At 39.1% G+C, this 23,421-nt stretch overlaps 1 long non-coding RNA gene across 1 annotated transcript; it reads right to left on the reverse strand.

The window, feature by feature from the left end:
* Positions 1-15,812: 15,812 nt before the first annotated feature.
* LOC131020068 (uncharacterized) lies at positions 15,813-18,270 on the reverse strand. Its single transcript, XR_009100597.1, has 3 exons — positions 18,163-18,270; positions 16,721-16,787; positions 15,813-16,107 (listed from the first exon to the last, which is right to left on the reverse strand). It is a non-coding gene; the product is annotated as an uncharacterized LOC131020068 (long non-coding RNA).
* Between the last annotated feature and the right edge of the window lie 5,151 nt (positions 18,271-23,421).

The raw sequence follows: 23,421 nt of genomic DNA on the forward strand, positions 1-23,421 counted from the left end.
TTGACTTGCTCAGTGGGAGTATCGACGGCGAGGCAAAAGTCGATATTATCCTGAATTCTCTTCCCAAGTTTTTAATTAAGAACTTCCGCCTCAACGCTGTTATGAGCAAGAAAGATAATACTCTTTTTGAGTTGTTGAATGCTCTAGTTACGGCTAAGGAAGTTGTGGGAAAGAGATGTGCAAGCACTTGTTATTGCCAAAGGAAAGCCATCTTCTTCATCGAATGACGGGAAGAAGAAGGGTCCAAGGGGCAAGAAAGATAAGGGAAATAGTGGGAGTAGTGGTGTGATAAGATTAAGTATTGGAGATTTTTTCTTTCAATACTCAAGGCAAAGGGTTAAGGTATTTCACTTGCTATAGTAACTGAGACATGTCAGCTCATTTTCTACTCAGTTGTGAGTAGTGGATAACGAGAGAAACTGATAATGATTGTTGCACCTTGCATGGCTTTTAGGCTGACAAGGAAGCTGAGAAGTGATGAGATGATTGTCTTCGTAGGCAACGTGACTGGAGTCGCAGATGTTGCAATTGAAGACTTGTCTTTAAGTTCTAAAGACATAGTTTAGTTTTTGAGAGTTCCTTATCATGTTTCAAAATTTTGAATAGATGGATCACATGTCATTTTTGATAGTAGTATTTCTATCATAAGAAATGACAAAGTTGTCTATTCTGGTATTTTTGAACATCTCTCTTCATACTATAACTTGTCTCCAAAATACATTTATATTGCATTTACATCATCGAACAAAAGAAAGAGAAAAGTTAAGGCTAATCTCTCATGAGGATCTTACACATATATTGATACCCTAGATTAGGTCACATCTATCTTAACAGGATCCAAAGGCTCGTGTCTAAATAAGTACATTGGATTCAATCCAGGTTGTACTATTTCGAACCTGCGAATCCTGTATAGAGGAAAAGATGGAGACCAGGTCATTCATGACAAGGGGGATAAAGGGCCAATAATGTGTTAGGAATGATCTTTTCTGATTCATTGTCAGTGTTTGGGATTCCAACCCAGTTTACTACACCGTGTAATCCCTATATAAGATGGTGTGGTGGGGAGAAGAAATAGGTCACTCTTGGAAAAATATGTTCGATGATGAGTTATGTATCTTTGCAATTAGTCCTAAAGAATCAGAAGGTGGTTATTAGCAATGACACACGATTCTTAGAAGTGGACTATGAGAATAATCACTAATGCAAGTCAGATAGTGTGCTTCAAGAAATTGAAGACATTAGACAGGCGATTCCATCACCCAAGCCAAGTGTGCAAGAGTTTTGTACCACCAGACACTGCACGCACTGTTGACACACATGTGCCACCACAGATCCATTGTAGTGGGAGGGTTATGGGACAACCCGATCGATTTATGTTCTTGGGAAGATCTTTGGATTCAGTCCCTGGTAGTGAATATAAGAGAATCGACCCAGATATTGGAATTAGTGGAAGACGAGAATGTAGATTCCTGGCATGCCTCAATGGAGCAATCCATTAAGAATATGGGTGTATACTAGAAAATCTTGCTACCGGGAGGCAGTAAAGCCTTAGGTTGTAAGTGAGTATACAAGATAATGACAGGCCCGAATGAGCAAGGTCGTAGCTTTTGAAGCTAGACTGGTGGCGAAAGATTATGCCCAGTGTAAGGGTATAGGTTATGATGATATTTTCGCCAGTACCATGCTCAGAACATTCAGATCTTTTTACCCATAGCAGTTCACTTAAACCATCGAGGTCTGGCAAATGGATGTCATATATATTACCTTGATAAAGGTAAGGACAGCCATGTGCAACAACCTGAAGGTTACGTGAGGGAGGGAGAAAAGCATCTCGTGTCAATCGCTCTCGTGTCATCGGTGATGTGGTTTATCTTGCATTTTATGTAGATAATATCATCCTAATTGGCGACAATATGGAGCTATTGTCTAGACATAAAGTAATGGTTATCCGAACAGTCTCAGATGAAAGACTAAGGAGGTACAGTATACATCTTTGTGATCAAGGTTATAAGGGATCACTAGAAAGGATGTTGGGCTTATCTCGAGTGTCTTACATTGATACTGTGAATGCTCGTTTTAGCATGAATACCGCCAAGAAAGGATTGCTACCTTTTAGATATGGCGTTCCTTTATCTAAAGACTATGTCTTAAGATGCCTATTAAGGTTGAGGAAATGAAGGCAGTATTCTACGTTTCCGCAGTAGATAGCTTCATGTATGGATTGCTATGTACGAGATCTTATATTTGCTATGCGTTTAGCATGGTTGTAAGATATCAGTATAGTCCTAGTTAAGACTGAACTGTGGTAAATTATATTCTCAAGTCCATGACTAGAGAATAAGGATAATTTACCAGTTAGACAGTTTAGTTTCTTTTTGGATTATACGATTTCAGATTTCCAGGCTGACCGAAACAAAGAATAATTACCTCGAGCTATGTGTTTTCCTTGGGAGGTAAAACCTTTTGGTTTGACCACTACCTCCAGGATCTAAGGGTGATTCCTAGTTTGCGTGAGAGCATCACCTTCGTGATACCTCAAGTGCAGTTGCAAACTCTAAGGAATCCAAGAACCACAAGGGGTCAAACACATGGAGCAGTACCAAGTTATACGATTATTCCTAAATCGAGGTTTTTGTGCTCATAGAATAAATTCTCACATATTGGAGAAACCTACTAATCTTTTCACAAAAGGCTTATCGCAAATGGTCAATTGAAATATGGGAATGCGGTTGATGCCACTCACTTAGGAAACTTTAAGTATAAGTGGGAGAAGTGTTAAGTGATTGGTAAATAGACGCATTGTATACTAAAAGTTTGCTTTAGTATAAGTGGGAGATTGTTGGATTTGTATACTGAAAGAAAGAACGTTTTATGCTTGTATACAATGTTTCCTAAGTTCACTATCTAATCTCCTATCTGATTGTGTTCATGATTGCATATGTTTGCTCTCTATCTCTATACAAGTAGATTATATGGTGTGTTGTAGATCACAGAAGACCATATAATTGGATTAACCTTAAGAGATATAATATAATCACAGCCGAAATAACTCTAGGACAAGTTATTGGTTTAGGCTGCGGTATAGATGGAAGTAGTTTGTCTTGACTACTTATCTATACTGGTACGTCATACGTATTGATAGGACCACAGTGAGATATATTCTTCTATCTGACTTAAGTGAAGAATTAGAGATCTCGGTGACTTATAAGATCTTAATACTAATAAGATGTCAGATATATATGTTGATTCGTTTATCACTTTGACTTACTATGAGCGAGAGTTATATAGTAACTTGAGTACTCTGTATCTTGGGTGATAGCGGTTAATATATGATATATGATTATCTGTATTAGTACTCATATCCGATATAGGATAATGACATCCCCTTAAGGAGCTCAATAATGTTTATTGCGCTAAACCCTGCAGGTTGATTAAGTTCAGGCGCAATAATAAGGTTTTAGTGGTACTGTTTAAGGATTACAAAAGAGATTAATTAATTAAGGCTGTCAGAGCTATAATTAATTAATGGATGTCGGAGATTTTAAATACGAGGATTTAATAAGTCTAAATACAAGCCCCGACTCATCACCGACAATAAAGGGGTAAGCCAATATTGGTTCTCTAGTGGAATGAACTGATATTTATAAATTAATTATGGTCTGGGCTGACCATAGATAAATTAATTTATTTGAGGCCCATCTTTATTCCTTGTATCTGGTCCCTGGACTGGCCCAAAGTCTCCTAGCCCAAGAAGAGAGAAAACACGCCTCCTACACCTAATCTGCGCCTCCTACGTATTTATTTTATTATAAATACAACTGTCAGCTCTCAGGAAAACACACTGATAAAAATTAGGGTTTTGAGAGCTGTGTGGGGCGCAGGAAATTGTGTGGAAGTATTCTCTCTTGGGACTTTCATAGAACGTTGTCCATCCAACGGTGAAAGCTGAGCGGGATACAGTTCAGAAGATCTGAGCTGGAGTCAGATTTTCGCAGGAAATCAAGTTCTGGCAGTTTCTGGAGAACGGCCATAACGTCCTCTACAGAAGTCCGATTGAGGTGAAACAGGCGGCCACGGAAAGCTCTTTCGAAAACGAAGAAGTCGTATTTCTGCACAAAATACGATTGGAGGTCGTTTGAGGGGTCAAACGGAGCGTTGAAGTTGGCTGACCTGTTCAGCGACGGATTGACGAATTCTTAGGAATTCTTCAGGTATTTTCTAACTCCAACGTGCAGTTGTTAAATTCATAGGAGCATGTTAGGGATTAATCGTTGTATGATAAATTAATAATATTTCAAGAAACGATCATCGGGCAAACGGAGCATTAATTCAGTTTAATATTCCTTCATCTTCTTTTCTGGTGCCCATGTGAAAGAAACTCCAAGGTTAAGCGTGCTTGGCTTGGAGCAATTTCAGGATGGGTGACCCCCTGAAAAGTTTCTCAGGGAGCGTGCGAGTGAGGAAAAAACACGCTAGAAAAGACTCGTGTTGGTCTGTGGGGACAGCCGACAACTCTGGGGCCAGGCTGTTACATTTCTATAGCTCTTCTCATTGCTCTTTTTCATAGAGCTCATTTTCTTCATCCAAGAAGCCATCGAGGCGCGCTACGCCTCGTCCTCTTCATTCAAAAATAATGTCGATCTGAAGCCGCATGAGGCTGTTTCCGAGAAGAGAGATAAAGAGAGAAGGAAAAGAGAAAGAAGAGGTGCTTGTGGCTAGGGTTTGTGAACAAAAATAATTATGTTTTTTATATGTTGGGTTGCTGGATCCGCCCCAACCCTCTCAGCCCCGACCCGACCCGTCTCTTCCATACACTTGGTCTCTCAGGAGAATTAACGGAAAAAAAAATTATATTTTTAAATATGTGAGTGAATATGCAAGTTAACAACTTTTTGTTTTTCAAATATGATATAATATATCAGTACATTAATTGTTAACTGACTTAGTCCATATAATGTTCTATCATAAAAGTATTAAATAATATCGGTGTGATAATCAGTTAGCAAACCTACTGAGAAGCTTATCAGTTGGACAAATAACTTATTGTTAATTGGTTTTTAGTTACTCACTATTCAAAAAGCTAATGAAAAACTTATCATCTCATGCACTTTAGTCAGGGTTAATTTAAAGTATGAGTATGATGCAATATAAGTGTGTTGATTGTATGACAGTTGATATAACAAATAAAGATACTAAAATGTAAAGCACACAAACGATTTAACATGGTTCAAAGTAAACTACGTGCATGATCCTAATTCAATAGAATAATTTAGTTAACCTTAGGATTTCTTGTTTTATAGCTACATCTTTATTTTCATTTTGATTATTTTTCATGGCAGAATTCCTTCCGCAGCCGAATGTTCTACCAAAGTATCAAATAATAGTTACTTTACATGCATTCTACTTCCTAACACTGAACCTAACTGATTACATAAGGAAAGATGTTTCAAAAGTAATTTTCAATTAGGGTGAGCAATCTGTTATAGTGAGAACAATAGAGAGGGCCAGTTTGATCTGATGACTAAACTTGAGTTTACAAGATAATATGCGTAATCACTAAGGAAATATATGTGAGATCTCAAGAAGAATACTCCCTCTGTTCTATAAAAATAGTCCTAATTTTTCTTTTTTGGGTGTCCATAAAAAATAATCATATTTCATCTATGGACACTATCCCACAATAGATTACCCTTCATATATTAACTTATTTACCTATTCTACCACATGATTGGACCATCTTTCCACTCACAGTACAATTAATTATTATTATTATTATTATTATTATTATTATTATTATTATTATTATTATTATTATTATTATTATTATTATTATTATTATTATTATTATTATTATTATTATTATTATTATTATTATTATTATTAACACTACCTTTATAGTGGGACATTTTCTCCACAAATAACATACTTAATCAAAGCGTCGGATGCCGAAACCCCCCTCCGCTAAAGGCATGCAAATATGCTCCTAGCTCAACCAGTGAATCTTTCGCTGCTTACCCACATAACCCCAAAAGAATCGAGCAATCAGCTGTTCCTAATCACTGAGGACACTCTGTAGAGGCTCCATTACATGAAGAATGTGGAAGGGAATAACACTAAGAGTACTCCGAATCAGGGCAAGGCACCCGCCAAAAGAGAGATGGCGATGAGACCAACCGTGAATCATATTCGTCAACTTCTTTCTGATACCGAGGTAGTAAGAAGCACGATGGTAACCACGAAAAATCATAACTCCAAGATATGTGAAAGGCAAGGTACAACGCTGAAAGCCACCAATCTCACTAATACTCTGCTTCCACTTCCCATGACGGTCACCAATGTAGAAACAGTTCTTGCTATTGTTCACATTCTGCCCAGAAATAGCAGAATAATGATCAATCCACTCAACCTACCGCTGCTTAGTGGTAAGATTATGTCATTGACTTTTAATGATTCCTAAACACTTCGAGGTCGTTAAGTATAGCAAGATACTCGGGAAAGAATCACCTATATAAGTGAGATGTGAGGGCCGCATCAACTTAACACTTATAAATCCAAAGAGCTGTCCAAGGCCCGCAAAGGACAAAAACGTGAGAAAGAAATGAGGTTGAGACATTAGTGTGTTAATGTTGTTGTCTTGGTATACACGAAAGAGAAATGGTTTAAAGACATCGAGTTCTACCAATTGGCCAATATATCCCATAGTATAAATTAAAGATGGTTCAAGACCACAAACCACCTATCATAATGCACTGATATCTCTTGAGAACAGAGCCTATGTCTGCATGTGCATGTGCATGTGCATTTGGCTGTTTCCACTCATGTGAGGAATTGTGGGAAATTGGTTACGAGTTTACCAATATTTGAGTGCCGAAAATATTTAATTTAGCTGAATTAAATGACACATAATTGATATACGTTTTGAAAAGATGATCGTAGTATATTTATTTACTTAAAATTGATTTCCGGTGAGTAGGAAATAGTTAATTAAAGTTGGATACTTGAAATATGGAGTACGTTGTGGAAAAATGATAAGCATTAAAGAAATATTAACACATATCCCACATTGATAAGTGAAGACTAATTAATCCATTATATAAGTTACTACATAAGTATATGTAATAAAACTGTGTGCACATGTGATGGCCGGTTGTAAAGCCCACACGCGCGTCGCTGCTGCCTGCTCGGTCCTGGTCCCCGGCCTCGGCCGTGGACTTGGATCTTGGCAATTGGTCTTTGGGCCAGAGCTTAGCCCCAAACGGACATGTTATTTTGGACCATCGATTCTTCGGCCCAACCTGTTAGGCTAGTACGTGCACATGGGGACCCATCCCCATAACGGGTTGGGAGGACTCGTTAGTCTCATGTCTCACAACTTGAAAATCATGTCATTATGGGATGGGGAAGAGTTACATGGTTGAATTCAAACAGCTTGTTGTTACACACTTGTAACTCGCAGCAGCTTTGGAATTCTCCCTTAATGGGATTAATAGCTGCGGGCTACTGACGAAGCCCAAGTTTTGTATTTTTTTGTGTTTTGTTTAGGTCTAGATCGATTTTTTTACCCTTTATTTTTGCTTGTTTTGTGTTTGTGAGGACACACTGATGGAACAGGGCAGGAAGTGGTGGAATTCGGCAATATGAAGCTAATTTCTGATAAAGATGAGGAAGCTGAGATACTGATGGAGAAAAGCCTTGTCGTTGTCAAAGACTCTCCGCGCAAATAAATTTATAGTTTTTCTATGCCCACAGCTAGGTTCCGCTAGCGATAAGTACAAGGTCGATCTCACGAGGAGTTAGTGTATTTTTTTCTCTTGTCACGGTCACAATCAATCACTTTGGTCAGAGCGATGGGAACAAAACACTTTGCCCAGATATCGAAAACTAAAATAAAACAAAGAAAAACATAAAAAATAAAGATAACCTGGTCTGGGCACAATCTTATTACGTTTGGGCAAAGTCATCGCTCATAGATTCAAGGATATCCGCTGTGCCCATGTATCATTGGTTATGGGCCGTTTGATCAGTGAGATTTACCGCTATCATCACGGTGTCACGTGCACAACTCACATAGCCCTCATCCGCGCCCTTCGTATTGGGTGGAAGTGTACACCCTTCCTCCATATGCCCTGGTAGATTTCCCGCATCAAACTGTAGTTGTGCGGTTATGCCCAGAATGCATTACCGAATAGCAGACCCAAATGGTCACAGGCATGCCCAGAGGCATACTGATTAGGCGTATTTATACGTATATATTTTGGGGATTTTGGTATGATTTATGTGGTTAATTTGTATTAAATATCATCTTTGGGATATGAATTCTGGGCTTATGTGAATTTTGATGGTATTTGATAGGATTTGAAGAAAAGACTTGATTTTGAGAAGAATTTTAAAGCTTGAAGCTGTGAAGAATACTAGCTGAAATCCAAACTGAATTAATTTTGCTGAAGTGTCGAGAACAAAGGAGAATTTGGACTGCTACTATATTTTATTATTTATTGGGTTGATTTAGTTTTTTTATTTTACCAGGCCTTGCGCCAACTTTTTCTTTTAATTATTAGATTAGATTATATTAGATTAGATTAGATTAGATTAGGTCTTTTTATTAGTTTAGGGCTTTATGCCACTTTAGTTATTATTAGGTTTGTTTATTCCTTATATATATATTAGGAATCAGACACCTATTTTGATACATGCATTACATCTAGGGGTGTCAAAATGGGCCGAGAATGGCCCGGCCCGATAGGCCCGCCCGTAGTTTTGGCCGGGCTGGGCTAGGATTTTCAAGGCCCAAAAAAATCCGGGCCTCCCTGGCCCGACCCATGCGGCCCGCCGGGTCACGCGGCCCGCGGGCCAAAAAGCCCGCCGGGCTTTCGGGCCCAAATCGGCCCGTCAGTATAGTAGGTGAAAATTTCAAAAATTTATATCTCCTCCCAAATCCCAATGGACCCAACCCAATCTAAGTCCATTTCTTCAATTGACGACAATGACGAGTCAGTCTAACTTAAGATTTAAATTACCAATCAACAATCAATATTAAATTATTTTTACTTGAAAGATTTATTTATTTTTGATTATTTTTTGTAGTTGTTATTTGATTCCAATTGATTTGATTACTGTATTAATTCATTTGTGAATAAATCGTTTTCAGTTTTTGTTGTTTTTGCAATTAATTTTTGTTTTTTACTTGTATTCATATTGTTTACATTTAGTTTTAGTCATATTTGTTTACATTTAATTTTAGTCAATTACGTAATTTAGATGTAGATTGTTTAAGGCACTTTTTATTTCATCGAATTTGTCTTCAATTTTTTTCTTTAAATATGATTTAATTTATTAATTTTTGGAACTATATATATATATATATATATATATATTAATTTATTAATTTTGGCCCGTTTTGGCCCGGCCCGCCCGGTGGCCCGTATAGGGCCAGGCTGGGCTTCATTGTTCGAGGCCCGCTGAAATTTTGGGCCGGCCCGACTCGGCCCAAAACATTGCCTAGGCCCGCTGGGTTGGGCCGGGCCGGCCCGGCCCGCAAGGTTTGACAGCCCTAATTACATCACACGCCACTTTTTTGGAGAGCAGCCTAGGGGCGTGATTTTCAGTAGTTTATTCAATTTTGTTTGATTTATTTTATTTATGAGTTCTAGTTAGTTTCGTTTATTCCAGCAACGATTAAGGAAGCACTAGCAAGATTATTATGTGAGATCTAATTTGTTCTTATACTTTATTTTATGCTTGTATATATGATTCTCCGGGTTTATCATTATTAATTGTTTTAATCCATTAGGTAGTGCGCAATATTTAGTGGGTTAGAATTAATTATACAACCAATTGAATCGGCCATACGTAATCGTGGTTTAGGTTTGATTAGTGGTAAATCGACACATCAGGGTGAAGGGAAGAGCAGTCTTAATTCAATAATCCTGCATCAAGGTTTATTGGTTTTGAATCGGGTTTCTCTAGAAATTAATGTTGTCGGCTCATTAAACCTATAGAACGTCTCTTACGGTTGTCAGTCGATTAGGGTAGTAATTAGTGAAGCGTCTTCCTGATTACCGAATAATTAAGGAGAAATAAGATCACGTTAGAAGCGTCTTCGGTGGTTATAACTGGTTTGTTTGCATGAATTAAAGTTATATTTGCATCAATGATCGGAATAATTAAGCTAGGGTGGACTTAATTGATTGCTGGAATCTTTTATTAATTGTTAGAATTTTCTATTTATATTTAGGATTAGAACCATTACAATTCTTTTAGATTTTATTTATTTATTTTTAGATTTAGTATTTTCTCATATTTTTCTCATTAATTTCGTTTCTGGAGTTTCTTTGCAGGTTGAATTTTGGGAGAATTCTCACTGATCCCTTGGGAGACGATTTTGCTTGCTCATGTCTGCGCAGTATGGGCATTCAGACTGACTGTCAGATATTTTTGGTGTAAAACGACGCACCAAATTTTGGCGCCGTTGCCGGGGATCGGTTTTTAAGTAGTAATTTTCCTATTTTTTGATTTGTTTTACTTTACTTTATTTATTTTTGTTTGTTATTGATCTAGAGTTGAAGCTGAAATATCTGAAGATAGGGACGAAGACCGTGATGATGTTCTGCCTCCACCACCATTGATAAGAGAGTTGAGCCGCCACAAGAGAAATCATCCACTATGCATTGTGTTGCCTACGATTAATCAAAATGTTGAAATCAAGCCCGACTTCATTCAAATTCTTCCAAAATTCAGCGACTCGCTTGGAGAGAGTGCACATAAACATATCGCTGAATTTGATTTAGTTTGCACTACTTTACGCCCTCAAGGTTTTATTGAAGATCATTTAAAATTACTAACTTTTCCTCATACATTACAGGGTAGAGCTCGAGATTGGTTGTTTGATCTATCACCTAGCTCAATCAGAACTTGGAACGAACTTAGAGGAGTAATTCTTGCGTAAATTCTTTCCAGAATCAAAGGCTGCAATTCTAAGAAAAGCTATTAGTGGTAAATTGACACATCAGGGTCAAGGGAAGAGCAATCTTAATTCAATAATCCAGCGTCAGAGTTTATTGGTTTTGAATCGGGTTTCTTTAGAAATTAATGTTGTCGGCTCATTAAACCTATAGAGCGTCTCTTACGGTTGTCAGTCGATTAGGGTAGTAATTAGTGAAGCGTCTTCCTAATTACCGAATAATTAAGGAGAAATAAGATCACGTCAGAAGCGTCTTCGGTGGTTATAACTGGTTTGCTTGCTTGAATTAAAGTTATATTTGCATCAATGATCGGAATAATTAAGCTAGGGTGGACTTAATTGATTGCTGGAATCTTTTATTAATTGTTAGAATTTTCTAACAATTCTTTAAGATTTTATTTATTTATTCTTAGATTTAGTATTTTCTCATTAATTTCGAATCTGGAGTTTCTTTGCAGGTTGAATTTTGGGACAATTCTCACCGATCCCTTGGGAGACGATTTTGCTTGCTACTGTCTGCGCAGTATGGGCATTGATTTATGCTTAATTGTTCTTATTTTGGGGGTTTACATGTGTTTATTTTGAGTTAAATATCCTGGAAATTGGTGCGTTTATGGGTTTGTTTTATGCGTTACAGGAGATTCTGATTTTATAGATGGAAGAGTGTGATGTTTGAGATTTTGGGTCAGAATTGCATACTTAGGCGCAATCTGGTGTCCAGAGCTGAAAAGCCCGCACCAAAGTAGAAAAGCCCACGCCAGAGCCGAAAAGCTCGCGCCAGAGCCGAAAAGCCATAGCAGAGCGGAAGAGTCAGTGCCATAGTCAGAGCTGACAATCTCTAGAGCTGAACTTCACTATCAGAGCTGAAATCTCCAAAGCAGAACAAACTTGTCAGAGCAGAGCTAAGACTCGACAGAGCTAAAGTTCCAGATCTGAACATTCCAGAGCCGATCTTTTCCAGAGCTGACTTTACGCGCCAGAGTCAACATATTTCTCTAGAGTCAACATATCCAGAGCTGACTTCCAGCTCTGGCATACCTTTCCAGAGCCGCTTACGTTTCTAGAGCTGGCGATGTTTCGCCAGAGCTACCGCGTTACTTGCAGAGCACGCTGCCAGCTGGACTTGCCTTTGAATGCACGATGCTTATCTTTAAGAGTCCAGTTTTGCAAGGCGATTTTGATGGTAATTAGGGTTGGAATGAAGTCTATAAATAGGGTCTAATATTCATTGTAATAATCAATCATTTGCCCTAATCTTTAGTTTCCGCTAGGCAACCGAAGACTTTAGGTTTTTATTGCTTTTATAGCTCTTAGTTTCGAATTCTGTTCTAGTTAGTTTATTATAGTTCTTTCAATTCACGCTTTAGTTAGTTTTTCTTTTCGAATTTGTAATCAAGTGACACTAGTTGCACCTTCGAGAAGTTTATGGTATTTCGTATTTACGTTTATTTACTTGCTTTGTTATGTTTATGCTTTCCTTTAAATTATGCTATTTCAATTCTGCACTTTCATTTTATGTCTTGCTTTAAATTAACGCAATTTCATTATGTTTATGCTTTCCTTTAAATTCTGCACTTTAGTTTCATGCCTAGTAGATTAGTTGCTTTTGTTTACAAGTATTTAAATTCTTAGCTTAGTAGCGTTTACATTCAATTCACCTTTACTTTAATTGTTTAATCTTACCTGGGGTTTAATAGTTTATTTCGCCTAGTTAATTCTAAGTTTAGTTTTTCATTAAGTTTTTAATTACAAGTTTAATTTCACGTAAGTTTACTTTATAAGTTTTATAAGTTTAATAATCCAAGTTTATTGCTTTCTCGTGACATAATTAAAAGCCCTTAAAGATCTTCCTTGAGAGACGACATTGAGTTAATTTACCACTGCTAGAGTGTCCTTATCCTATTGCAAGTCAATCTAGAGGTGTTTCTAGTTGAGTCAAATTTTGACGCCATTGCTGGGGAAGGTTTTAGGCATTTAGTTGTGTCACCTTTCATTTCAGTTTTTACTTGCTTTCTTTACTTACGTTTTGTTTTTACTTTTCTTTCTCCTGCCCGTGCGTTTGATCCGTTTGTTTAGTGTTGTGCATGCAGGGACGCCGTAGTCTGAAAGACAAACTTGTGTCTCCATTGCACAGTACGAGCGAAGGGATTTTCAAAAAGAACAGCTGCAAAGGAGTTTTTGCAGACGACAGAGCAGACGATTCTGAGTCTGACTCTGAAGGAAAGAAGCGTGCCAGAGCAGACGAATTCTACTCTGACTTTCCAGAGTAGACCGTAGACACGAAAGAAGAAAAGCCTACAGAGCTGCCAGCGAGCTCTGACTCTGACCATACAGAGCAGACCATAGACACGAAGGAGGAAGCCAGCTCTGACTTTGCTGACCGATCAGAGCAGAACACAAACAAGGAGATGGCGCAGAATACTCCGACATATATGGGCGATTTTGCGCGACCCATCATTGAAGCTACCAACTCTGCCATAGTTCTACCCACTGCAGTTCGCAACTACATCTTAAAGCCCAACGATGCCAATCTGTTGCCATTGTACCATGGGATGCCTAATGAGGATGCGCTGAACTTTGTTCGAGATTTTTGCACCCAGGTATAGACGTTCCCACTCCTCAACATCACGGAGGACCAATTAAAGTTGAAGTGTTTCAAATATGCGCTGAAGGATAGAGCACGAAGTTGGTTATTATCCCTGCTGCCAAATTCGATCACTACTTGGAATGAAGCTTGCTAGAAATTCATGCTCAAATATTATCCAAATCATAAGACGCAAGAACATCGTACCCAAATTATGGAATTCACACAAGGAGCGGATGAGCCTTTTCATGAGGCGTGGGACAGATTTCAGGAGCTACTATGATAGTGCCCGCAACATCAACTTGCACCGACTATGGTGAGTCAATTCTTCTACGATGGATTGGGGCAGACTTCCCAATTTATAGTAGATAGCACTACCGGAGGGAACATAGCCCGTAAGACCGCAGAGGAGCTCAACCAAATCTTCCAAACTCTAGCCAAGAGTTTTCAACAAAAGTTGGTCCGTGGTAAAAGGGTCGAGGCCAACGCTGTATCACAAAATGGAGATTTGCAAAAACAGTTGGCCTCAATTATGAGAGAAGTACAACAGCTCAAGATGAGCAAGATGGAACCGCCCCCTGTCCCAGTGCAGAGCGTACAGCCTTGTGGAATTTGTGGTGATTTTAGCCACGGAGTTGATCAATGCAATAGAATGGGCGAGTTCACGCCAGAAGGGCAAGCTGAAGTTCACTCTGCGCAAGGATTCCAGAGCAGACCACAATTCGGGCAGAGTTATAATCAAGGGTAACATAATTTCAATGGTCGCTAGAGAGGTCAGTAGCCTTATGCACCGCAGCAAAACTTCTCCCAACAATACCCTCCGAGGTATCAGCAGTAAGCGAATTATCAGCGCAATCAACAATTTCAGAATGCTCCACAGTTTTAACAGCCGATGCCACCGCAAAAACAGTCTCTGGAGGAGACTATGCAGGCTTTTATGGAGGTTAGCAAGTAGAACATGGAGTCTCAGGCTGCCACTATCAAACGCCTCGAGACAACTGTGGGGCAGCTGTCGGGAACCTTGAACCAATTGCAGCAGCAGCAGCCGGGAAAACTTCACGGACAACCTTTGCAGGCTCATCAGGCGCTCACTATTACAAGGATGCCAGAGCAGACTAGGATGACAGCTCTGGCGGGGATGCCAGAGCAGACAAGGTTGCCAGCTCTGATATGGCAGCCAGAGCGTAGAAGTATGCCAGAGATGACCAGATGGCCGGAGCAGAGAAGGGCGCTAGAGCTAAGAAGGGCGCTAGAGCAGAGAAGAGGGCCAGAGCTGAGAAGAGGGCCAGAGTTGATAAGGCGGCCAGAGCAGAAACTTCATAAGTCTAATACGCCATATCGACCACCGAAAGCTATTCTACGTCCCAGCCCGCCTCTGCCACCTGCAATCGTTGATTCAACCCAACCACTACAGAAGCAAGGAGATCCAGGCAGCTTCATTCTTGGTATTGGTTTGGGTAGAGCTGGAGAGTTCTCGGGCATGTTAGACTTGGGTGCAGCAGTCAATTTGATGTCGTTTGCTATATATATCAGAAATTGGACAGGAAGGAATATGAGCTTAAATGCACGAATATGAGACTTCAGCTAGCTGACGGAGCAATTAGCAGCACTCGTGGTCTTTTAGAGGATGTCGGAGTCACGGTGAGAGGAATCAAGGTGCTGGCAGATTTTGTGGTGCTCGAGGCAGGGCAAGGTATTACAGGAGAGAACGGCCAGCTTGTTCTGCTTGGCCGGCCTTTTATGGCTACTACCCAGACGCGCATTGATTCTGGAACTTTGAGTATGGCCGGGTCAGGTAGATCGGTAACGTTCTCAGTTTTCGATAAGAAGCCTGTTATTTCTACTTCTTTAATGCATATCTGTTCTTTTGTTGAGATTTCTGACCATGTGGAAGAAGTGGAAATTTTCAGCGCTAACAGTCTTTTGCCAGCTCTGCCTAGTACTCTAGCTCTGACGTTGGATGCCAGAGCAGAAAATCTTTCGCTAGCTCTGACCAGTCCGCCAGCTCTGTCCACCACTCCAGCTCTGATATTGGACGCCAGAGCAAAAAATCTTTCGCCAGCTCTGACCTAGGCAGCCAGCGCTGGCAAGAACGTGCCAGAATTCTGCTAAGGAGAAATTGATGAGCACCAGCCCGGAAGAGGACGAAATAATACAGGAATTTCTTGACATCCTGCTAGATGAGGTGGCCATTTGTCACAGCCCGCTATCCCTAATGACGGTTTAGTCAGGATTATGACTTGGGATGAGAATTAATGAGCGGGAAAGGAAATGGACAATTACTTAACATTAAAGTATATGAAAATGTCATTCATAGATAAAATGCTAGGATCATATATGATCATTTGGATACTTATAAAACATACACATAAAGGAGAATGATTGAGGTAGGTTACCCAATAACACGTGTCTCAACTTCATAACATAGAGTTATCATAATCAAAGTGTTTTGCAGTGGAAAACGTGTGAGATATACATATGAAGATGTATACTCAAGGTTACATTTCTTGAAATGACAAAGGAACACCCGCTCAACACCATTCCATTCCATCAGCTGCTCAACCTGCACATTTAGAAATACATGCAGGGTTGAGTATAAAAATACTCAGTGGGCACATGCCGAAATACATTCATGCATAATATATACTTTTATAAATTGTATTGCCAACAGTAACACACATGGGTTTTGTTAAAAGACATGTGCTTACTAAAATATTTCTTTCATTTCATAAAGTTGGATGGCCATCCCATTTTCAGTCTATATGATCCATATATGTCCTTTCAGTCACGCGCCGAGAAGGAGGCCTCCTTCCACGGTCGCCAAGACCGGTCGCAAGCGACTCGCGGTCTCCATGAGTGTACACGTTAACCCTAGCTAGCAACCTTTGTCTAGCATAGGATCCCAATTGGATTTCCTTTAAAGTTGGTGAACCAACACAGATATAGGATACATATAAAAATATAAACATTTTTAGCAGTCAATCATTTCATAAACATTTCATTTTCATAAACATTTCATTTCATTTCATAAACATTTCATTTCATAAGAGTCATTTATCATATGAGCATTTCATAAAACTGAATTAAACAGTTAAATCATATCATGCATATATTCGTATAAGAGGCCTACATCACGCAGGGGATCTCTATATACGTATAGTAAAAGTAATGCCCACCTGGACTCCTGCTTACTCTTTCTTTATTAACCTCTTGTTTCACCTCACCTCCTTATGTCGCTCGTGCCTTCAGGTAGCGTACACGGTGTAGGTAGTTCATACAACAAAACATTAATCAATCAGTAACCTTCTTACTGATACTACTCTTATCTTAGTACTAGTCTATCAAGTCTCATCACTTCACTCTAACTATCTTGATCTCCTATCAATCAAACTTCCTAAGTAATCACCATTTCTATTCCCGACTTGTCACCTAATTTAGGACTAGAGTTCATCACGAAATAAACACATAGACAAGCACACAGAATGACTAAACAAGTTTGATGGCATCTTAGCAAACATATTCAAAACTTTTTGTAAAATCGGAAAAAATATTTTTAGTTGGGAAAAAATTCCCAAAAATTTAATTTAGAAAGCCAATGGCATATAATAGAAAATTCTTAAATCAATTTTCCCAAAAATAGTTCACAAAAGAAAGTAATTCCACCTTATAACATTTTTAGCGAACTAACCTCTAGATTTCTTCGTCATAAAATTCTCAAAAATTCAAGTTAAGCTCACATAATACACAATAGCATAAATAAGTGATCATATAACTCATAACTTCTCCCACATGGAAGATTCCTTTCATACATACAAACTAAACTCGAGAAATTTTCATAACTCAACATTTTCATTCAATTTGACCATGCTTTCACCTTTCTAATAGTCTAATTAGCACATAGAAGTCATTAATCCAAACATTTATCTCATTAATCAAAAATACTCAATTCTTAGTAAACTAAACTCAAGAAATTTTACACATACTTACCATTTAATAAAATTGATCATTAATTAATGTTTCTAACATACTCACAACCAATTAAACTCAATAAATTTAGACATTTAGTAAGTAAATCAAAAAGTCCAAAATTTTAGTAAACTAAACTTTTTGAAAATCTTTAAACAAGCATAAATCATCAATCAAACTTTAGATCTAGCATAATGACTCACCTAATTGCATACATCCTTCATCAATTGGCAAATTAAACCAAGAAATCAAATATGCCCAATTTACATCAAACTAACTCATGAAATTTTGTACAAATCAAATCCAATCATCAATCTAACTCTTGTACTAGCATATTAATAATCTCAATAACATAATTCAAACATCAATTCATCAATACTCATCACCAATCAAAATTCTCAAATTTTAGCAAACTAACTCACAAGAATTTTCATAATTCGACAAACTAACCATAGATCTATTGTATAAATACTTTTAATTGAAATTATAACTCATCAATTTGAAGAAATGACAAGAAAAATTTTTGGGCATCAACACCCCTTATTTTTGAAAATCATGAGAAAGGAGGGAGGGGTTGATTTTCTTGTTTCTTTCCATTAAAACATCAAGAAATAGAGATAGATCTAAGGAATCTTAAGGTTGATCCACTTACCCTCAATATCTAAGAAAATGGTGAACTCTTTGATCCACTTTGGTTTGGAAACTCTAGCTTGATCATTCTCTTGATTCTTGGTGATTGAAGGCTAGATCTAGGAATGGTTGATCACTAATTTCTTAGCAACTAACACGGTGCAATTGTAGCAAATAATCAGTAACCGAGTATCGTATCCACAGGGACTGACACAACGAAACTACTTTAGCTATCTCCTAAACAAACTTAAGTAGTAGACAGGCAACAGAACGTAGAGATTGGTTGGCTTAAATTAAAACACAAATAACAATAACTAAAATCACGTAGGAAATATCAAATATAAAAGACAATTGATCCTAGGGTAGTAAATTCATTAACTAAATCTACGTAATTAATCTATTGATCCTATGTACCAATTTAATCCAGTTATGATGAGAGATCACTTAATTAATCAATTACTCTCGCTAGAGCAGCAACGATCGTAGATTAGTAAATTCTCTATCTCCGTTAGGTCTCAAGAAAATATACTAACTCCTAATAGCTCCTAAGAATAGCTCCCTATGACCCACCTATCTCCGCTAGGTCTCAAGGTTAAAATCACATCATACATTCCTGAATCCACTAAACAATTATCTCCGCTAGGTCTCAAACCGAATAGCTAAACATGCAAACTATTGGCCAAATAATTCACAAGAAAATAAGCACCAGGAATTATGAATCATAAACTGGAAGGCACAAAAGTATTAACAAATAAATCACATAAATTCAATCAACTATTTACAAACCCTAGAATCAGCTAAAGGAAACTAGCTAGACATAGCAAAATAAAACATCAACATAATTAAAAATAACGCAATTGCAAAAACTGAAAAATATAAAAGCCGAATGAAAACTGTAGTAGCAGCTTGAATCTTCAATCTTGATCCAAGCCTTGAAAACTAGAAAACAATAAAATTCTAAAGCTAGAAAACTGAAATGTGAATGCTAGGGTTTTCGGGTTCTCTGAATAGGTCAAAAGATGACCTATTTATAGATTTCAGATTTCCTTCGGAACACCATGGAAGTTGCCATGCAAAGTAGAATTCTAAAGGTAATAGAATCGTGTGAAATAAGGCAACTCTCCAACTGGATGCGCGCTCCGGAAAATACTCCTACTCTCGCCGAATTTGCAGCTCTCGCCAGAGGAATTGTGATTTCTCTGGTCTCGCCAGAGGAACGGCTATCGTTAGGGTAACGGCTATCGCGCCAGAGAAATGGGTCGCCAACGGAATGGTAATTTCTCTGCAATCTCCAGAGGAACGGTGATTTCTCTGGCTTCTCGATTCCGCTGTAATGGACATTGCGATTCCGCTGTAATGGCTTCTCTCCCCTGTGCTCTGACTCTCACTTGGCTGCTCTGATTATTGACTCCTCTGGTGATGACTTCGCTACACTAGCTTCTTGACTTCGCTGACTCCAGAGAAATGGTTATTTCTCTGGCGATTGATTCTGCTGCACTGGAGACTTGAGGTCTTTGTTTTCTCTGACTCCAGAGGAATGATCATTTCTCTGCTCTGGAGACTTCGGTTCCTCTGCTCTGGAGACCAGAACACCTAGAAAACGCCAAATTCATCCAAAATTATCCAAAACCGCATTCTTCCATCTCGAAAGCCTAAATCTTCTGCAAAGCATAAAATACACCATAAACGCACCAATTTCCAGAAGATTATCTTAAAACACGCACATACAAACCCTTAAAAATAGAGTAAATTAAGCATAAATCAACTCCCCCACACTTAGCCTTTTGCTTGTCCTAAAGCAAAATCTATATGAATCCTAGGAAGAGATTGATTTCAACAATGTTCATTTCCATCCAAACATTCACAAAGTCAATTCAACACTTTACAATCAACATACATCTCTTGGTCATGCAAGTAACTCAAAGTTTAAGAAGCAACAAAAGAGTAATGCAAGTAATTCGATCAGACCCAATTCTCCGCTAGAAGTGAATTCCCTAATGTGATCGCCTTTATAATCAATATCACCAATTTTCACACTTTGTGTGCTTGAGATTTTCGACAGTTGAGCCATAATTCATGAAATAAAACCATTTGGATGTAATCCAAAGTCTTTTCACGTGGTTTCCCATGCTCATAGTTAGACTAGAGGAGCAGAGACTCAGAGCTATCACATTTCAGAACATGCCAGATGTTTCAGAGCTGGCAATTTTTAAAGTTGGCAATTCGTCCAACATTTTCACAGATAAGATACGATCGTAGGCAATCACAATGACAACACTCATTCTAGCATCTACCGGATAAATCATGTTTTACTAACTTACAAAAGTGTTGTAACAAAACTCATAATTCTTTGCACAATCAAGAAACATATATTAAAAGTAAAATAAGAATAACCACCAAACAAACACAAACCCGAAATGCACATTGAAAACCATCTTCTCTTCCACAAATTCATAAAAATTAGCCAGATTCGAGACTAAAAACTAAGCATAGAAAAATCAATTTCGCCCAATTTTTTAAAAATATAAGCTCCAAAACACCCCCCCCCCACACTTAAAGCATGCCATGTCCTCAGGGCATAAAAGAAATAAGAAGAGTGTAGAAAACATCCCTGATTATTGGCATTGACAAACTGAATCATCGTGAAAGGCGGTGAAGAGGGGGATTTGCGGTCTGTTGCAGTGGGAGAGTGGCGGCGCTGGGTAGGGCAGCGAAGAGTAGAAAAGGCTGCGCTGGACAGGGCAGCGAAGCGAGCGGCTTCACTGGACAGGAAGACCTCCATAAATCTGGCAGAGAAACACCTGTTCCTCTGGCGGTGGTAAAGCGCGAGTTCTCGCGACTTCCAAACACCGCACTAAAGAAAACCCAAACAAAACAAAGAAACAAAGAAAAACAAAACGAAACTGAAAGAAAAACAAAACAAAAACAAACAGTTGGGTTACCTCCCAACAAGTGCTTAATTTAACGTCTAGAGCTCGATGATACCACAAACTCATGGGTCATTGAATTTGACAACTTCAAGACCACGATCCACGTTTGACTTGAAGTATGGTTTGAGACGATGACCATTGACAGTAAAGGTAGTGCCATCAGCGGCAAACAACTCATACGTCCCATTCCAATTGCTCTTATGCACCACATATGGCCCTGTCCATCTTGATTGCAGCTTGCCAGGAAACAAACGTAATTTCAAATTGTATAAAAGTACCTCATCTCCTGGCTTGATTTCCTTGGTGCGGATGCTCAGATCATGGAATTTCTTGGCTCTCTCTTTGTAGATGCGGGAACTCTCGTAGGCCTCATTCCTCCATTCATCTAACTCCGTCAATAAATCACGCCTTGTATGACCAGCCTCCTTGAACTCTAAATTGATTATCCTCGTCGCCCAATATGCCTTGTGCTCAATCTCAACAGGTAAATGACATGACTTGCCGAAGACAAGTTGATAGGGAGACATACCAATCGGAGTTTTGTAGGCAGTGCGATACGCCCAAAGAGCATCATCTAAGTGCTTTGCCCAATCTTTCTTGTTGGCCACACTTTTCTCCAAGATTTGCTTGATCTCTTGATTAGCCAACTCCGCCTGTCCATTAGCTTGAGGATGATATGGAGTCGTCACCTTGTGCTTTACTCGATACTTCGCCAACACGCTTGCTAGTAACTTGTTGTTGAAGTGCGACCCCCCATGACTAAGCAACGCTCTCGGTGCTCTGAACCGAGTTAAAATATTCTTTTGCAAGAATTTAATGACTACCTTGGAATCATTAGTGGTAGTTGGGATCGCCTCCACCCATCGAGACACATACTCCACAACAAGCAATATGTAGGAAAAACCGCAAGAAGCAGGGAAGGGACCCATGAAGTCAATTCCCCAAACATCAAATAGCTCCACCTCAACAATGATATTCTGTGGCATCTCATCCTTCTTGGTGATATTGCCCATGCGTTGACAACGATCACACGACTTCACAAAAGCATGGCAGTCTGCGAAAATTGAAGGCCAATAGAATCCACTATGATTTACCTTCATGGTAGTGCGGTTGGCAGCAAAGTGGCCTCCACTAGGTGAGCTATGGCACTCTTCAATGATCTTTGGCCATTCATGTTCTCTAACGCATCGCCGAATAAAGCCATCGGCACACCTCCAATATAGGTAAGGATCCTCCCAATAATAAAACTTGACATCATGGATGAACTTCTTCTTTTGATAGTGCGACAACCCCTCGGGAAGAGCTCCAATAACCAAGTAATTGCTATACTTTGCATACCAAGGATCCTTAAAAAGCACCGCCCAAATCTGCTCATCGGGAAAGGACTCATTTATGGCTATCTTTGGATCATCTCCTTCGATCGGATTCTCCAATCGAGACAAGTGGTCAGCTACCACGTTCTCACATCCCTTTCGATCTCGGATCTCCATATCAAACTCTTGAAGTAACAGGATCCACCGAATCAAGCGGGGGTTAGAGTCCTTCTTTGTGAACAAGTAGCGGATGGCGGCATGATCAGTGTAGACAATTGAATGAGTTCCAATCAAATAAGAACAGAACTTATCAAAGGCATACACCACAGCTAGCAGCTCTTTCTCCGTGGTTGTGTAATTCCTCTGAGCAGAATCCAAAGTTTTACTAGTGTAGTAAATTACCTTGAATAACTTATCTCTCTTTTGCCCCAACACAGCTCCCACGGCCCAATCGCTAGCATCGCACATCAACTCAAACGGAGCACTCCAATCCGGCGTGATCAACACTGGCGTAGAGATCAGCGCGGCTTTCAACTTCTCAAAGGAGACGCGGCATTCATTGGTGAAGACAAACATCACATCTTTCTCTAGTAAAGCACAAAGTGGCTTGGACAGCTTGGAGAAATCTTTGATGAAGCGCCTATAAAATCCTGCATGCCCAAGAAAGCTCCGCACTGATTTCATAGAAGTTGGCGGCGGCAACTTTTCAATGGCCACGATCTTAGCACGATCCACCTCCAAACCTTGGGCAGAGACCTTATGACCCAAAACAATGCCCTCACGAACCATGAAGTGGCACTTTTCCCAATTAAGCACTAGAGACGTCTCCTCACAACGCTGCAATACTTGCGATAAATTGTCCAAGCAATTATCAAAAGAAGATCCAAAGACAGAGAAATCGTCCATAAATACCTCCATGATATTTTCAATCATTCCATGGAAAATCGCCATCATGCAGCGCTGGAAAGTGGCAGGAGCATTGCAAAGACCAAAAGAAATCCTCCTAAAAGCAAAGATGCCATAGGGACAAGTAAACGC

This window comes from Salvia miltiorrhiza, chromosome 4 (genome assembly GCF_028751815.1).
Source record: "Salvia miltiorrhiza cultivar Shanhuang (shh) chromosome 4, IMPLAD_Smil_shh, whole genome shotgun sequence".
In the NCBI taxonomy this organism is placed as follows: domain Eukaryota; kingdom Viridiplantae; phylum Streptophyta; class Magnoliopsida; order Lamiales; family Lamiaceae; genus Salvia; species Salvia miltiorrhiza.